General features: G+C 41.4%; 1 non-coding gene across 1 annotated transcript; it reads right to left on the bottom strand.

Annotated features, from left to right (window-relative positions):
* Positions 1 to 2,953: 2,953 nt before the first annotated feature.
* On the bottom strand, positions 2,954 to 3,060 carry LOC148576265 (small nucleolar RNA R71). The gene has a single exon (XR_015903972.1). It is a non-coding gene; the product is annotated as a small nucleolar RNA R71 (small nucleolar RNA).
* Positions 3,061 to 4,351: the final 1,291 nt, after the last annotated feature.

Below are 4,351 nucleotides of genomic sequence, written 5' to 3'. Positions count from 1 at the left end.
GAGTCACGTTAACTAAGTTAACGTGAACTCTAACGTGGAAGAAAAGAAATGGAGCCAACGTTAGTGACACTTAACATTATCACTAACGTTGGACCAAGCTCATAAGTGGCCACGTTAGTTGCCACGTTAACTTAGTTAACGTGGCCTCTAACGTTAAGAAGTAAAGGGGACGCCAACGTTAGTGACATTCAACTTTGTCACTAACGTTGGCCAAGTCACAATAAGCCACGTTAACTTCCACGTTAACCTAGTTAACGTGGAAGCTAACATGAGGAGACAAAGTGATCGACAACGTTAGTGACACCAAACATTGTCACTAACATTGGAAGGAACCCACACAAGCCCCAATAAGCCACGTTAACTTAGTTAACGTGGAAGTTAACGTGAAGAAGAGAGGTGATCGCCAACGTTAGTGACACCCAACATTGTCACTAACGTTGGAATTAGCCCACATAAGCCACTATGAGCCACGTTAACTCCCACGTTAAAAGCTAACGTGGATAAGGGAATGAGGAGCCAACGTTAGTGACACTCAACTTTGTCACTAACGTTGGAGATGGCTAGCATGGCCACGTTAGAAGCCACGTTAACCTAGTTAACGTGGACTCTAACGTGAGAAATAGGGGCACATTGGAACGTTAGTGACAATGGTAAGTGTCACTAACGTTCTCGAAGGTTGGCAAGCCTACGCTAAAAGAGCCACGTTAACTAAGTTAACGTGGACTCTAACGTAGGGAAGGGGGAGACTTCTCAACGTTATTGGGAAAGGCAAGTCCCAATAACGTGTGCGAAGGACAAAGAGGCAACGTTAGTGGCAACGTTTGTGCCACTAACGTTGAAGATAACGTGGCTCTTACTTGGGTGAGGAACGTTAGTGAAAAAGGTGATTATCACTAACGTTCTCGAACCCATATTTTCACTGAACGTTAACACCACTAACGTCCTGAGCTAAAGTCTCTGCCCACTTCACACTTTCTCTCTGCAAGTAAAGCCAAGCCCAATGAAGAAGAGAACTGCTTCAAACTCAAGATCCAAAGGCCCATACCCAAGACTTGAAGAGCCAACTAGAAGAACAGAAGAGTAGTATATATAGGAGTAGCTTTGAATTAAATTAGGGAGTTGGAAATTATAGGGAGCCTCTTGGCATAGAACTACTCTCTGTATTTCACTTTCTCTGCACTTCTAGTTTCATCGTGTATTCTCCATCTTTGTTTTCATTTTCCAGAGCTATGAACAACTAAACCCCTTTCATTGGGTTAGGGAGCTCTGTTGTAATTTGATGGATCAATACTAGTTTTCATTATTCTTCTTCTATCTTTTCTCTTGATTTTACTTGAAAGCTTTCGATCTTCATCCAATTGGGTAGTTATCTTGGAAAAGAAGCTATTCAAACTTGGATCTCTTCTGAACCTTGAAAGAGGAATGAAGAGATCATGCTAGAAATACTTTCTCATGCTGGATCAAATTGAGTTTGGATGGATATGTGACTATAATCCTTTCAACACTTAATTTGGGAAATGCATGTGGTATAATTAGTGACCATACTTCATCTCTTCTCATGAGCAATTGACCAAGGAATTGGCTATTGATCAAGATTTGAGAGATTGAATTACAAGAAATTGTAATTTGATCACTTAAGATTGTCAAGGAGATCAATGAGTGCATTGATTGAGGAAGAGATGAAAATAAAATTGATCCGGAGAATGCAACATCTCCTGAGCCCAATGAACCCCCCATTTCTAATCTTACCCATTCTCTTTAATTTATGTTACTTACTTTTATGAGCAATTCCCCATTCCCATTTACAATTCTACAATTTACTTTCAGTCATTTACTTTCAGCTCTTATTTCTAGCATTTACTTTTCTGTTATTTACTTTTTCGCCATTTAATTCTCTGCAATTCTCAACTCAAATTCTGATTCGCTCAACTAGAACATTCCTCTAATTAAAGTTGCTTGATCAATCAATCCCTGTGGGATTCGACCTCACTCTATTGTGAGTTTTTACTTGACGACAAATTCGGTACACTTGTCGAAGGAAATTTGTTATAAGACAAGTTTTCCATGCATCAAGTTTATGGTGCCGTTGCCGGGGATTGATTGTGCATTAACAATGATTAAATTGGAGGATAACTAGCTTGAGCATTTTATTTTTGTTTGATTTAATTTTCTGTTTGAGTCATTTACTTTCTGTTTTAGTTAATTTTTTTCCCTTCCCCCTACTTTTTCTTTGTTATTTACCATTCATTTCACTAACCCACTAACTGTTTGATATATTGCATCACTCACACTAACAGTAATTCTCATAGATATACTTTCTGCACCTATTCTCTTTGCTTGTACTTGTTGGTTGTATGACAGGGAGAAGAAGCGGGCTTTAACTTCCTTTGATTCTGAACCTGAGAGAACCTTCCTTAGACTAAGGAGGGAGGCAAGAGAAAAACGTGTAGTTGGTGCTGAAGAAGAGGAGGAACACTTTGAGGAATTCTTTGAACCAAACATGGAAGAAAACATGGAAAACCATCGTGAAGAAGAAGCTCACAACCATGGCGGAGGACGTCGAGCAAATCATGCTGGGGAGGATAGAAGAGTTCTAGGCTCTTACATCAATCCAAACCCAGGAAATTGTGGAAGTAGCATTCAAAAGCCAACCATCCATGCTAACAATTTTGAACTAAAACCACAGCTCATCACCCTTGTTCAGAACAACTGTTCGTTCGGAGGAAGTATCCAAGAAGACCCCAATCAACATCTAACCACCTTCTTGAGAATATGTGACACAGTGAAGTCTAATGGTGTTCATCCTGACGCCTATAGACTGCTCTTATTTCCATTCTCACTCAAGGATAAGGCAGCCAAGTGGCTGGAGTCTTTCCCAAAGGAGAGCTTGACAACTTGGGAAGATGTGGTGAACAAATTCTTAGCAAGATTTTACCCCCCTCAACGAATCAATAGGCTGAGAGCTGAGGTCCAAACTTTCAGGCAACAAGATGGTGAGACTCTATATGAAGCATGGGAGAGGTTTAAAGACCTAACAAGGAGGTGCCCACCAGATATGTTCAATGAATGGGTGCAGCTGCACATTTTCTATGAAGGGCTCTCCTATGAGTCAAAGAAGGCAGTAGACCATTCATCCGGAGGATCCTTGAATAAGAAGAAGACCATTGAGGAGGCCATAGATGTCATTGAAACTGTAGCAGAGAATGACTACTTCTATGCCTCCGAAAGAGGGAACACTAGAGGAGTGATGGAGCTAAACAATGTAGATGCTCTGCTGGCTCAGAACAAGCTCATTACCCAGCAGCTGGCTGACCTCACCAAGAAGATGGAGAGGAACCAAGTAGCAGCAATCTCCACTTCATCAACAACCCAAGAAGGAGTGAATGAAGAAACAGAGGGTAGTCAGGAGCAAGCCAACTACATTGGGAATTCACCTAGGCAAAACCATGATCCATACTCCAAGACCTACAACCCTTGGATGGAGGAATCACCCAAACTTTGGGTGGAGAAATCAACAAGACCAAAGCCTTGATCAAAGATGCCCAAATCCCAACAATGCAAGCCACCAACACTTCACATCTAGACCATATCAACACCCCAATAACAACACCTCTCCACATCCACATCAAAACCAAAATAACTTACCTCATCCTTCTACGCCTAATCACGATCTACAATCATTTGATGACAGACTCTCAAGGATTGAGAATCTACTTGAAGGCATGGGCAAGGAGATTCAAGACAACAAGGTGTTCAAGGAGGAAGTGCGAGCCAGTTTCAAGAACCAGGGAGACATAATCAAGAGGTTGGAATCTCAAGTGGGGTATCTCTCTGAGCAAATTCCCAAACCCACAGATGAATTCCCAAGTGACACAGAGAAGAATTCGAGAGGTGAAACAAAGAAAGTAAGATGGGAAGATTGCAAGATGATCACTATAAGTGATAAGGAGACTGAGGACAAGCCAAGCAAACTGTCAGAACAACTTGAAGATACCTCAGTAGAGAAAAAGGAAAAAGATCATCAAGAACCAGAAATCTCACAACAGGAGCTGCTGAGACTCTATGCACCTTTTCCCCAACTGCTCAATGGTGCTGTGGAGAAGAGAATATACTCAAGGTTTCTAGATTTGTTTGCATCTCTGCATGTCAACATACCATTCATCAAGACTATTCAACAAATGCCCGCATATATCAAGTATATGAAGGAGCTGCTTCCCAGGAAAAGCTCACTCAAGAGAGGCCAAACTATAGTGACGAACAAGGAGTGCAATGCCTTCATTCAACCACAGTTGCCTACGAAAAGAAAAGATCCAGGGAGTTTTCATGTCCCCTGTGCAATAGGGGAAACAAT

Source organism: Arachis ipaensis, chromosome B1 (assembly GCF_059453495.1).
Source record: "Arachis ipaensis isolate K30076 ecotype BB chromosome B1, ASM5945349v1, whole genome shotgun sequence".
In the NCBI taxonomy this organism is placed as follows: Eukaryota; Viridiplantae; Streptophyta; class Magnoliopsida; order Fabales; family Fabaceae; genus Arachis; species Arachis ipaensis.
Note: the sequence above shows the minus strand (reverse complement) of the source record. Positions and strands in the feature narration are given on the sequence as shown.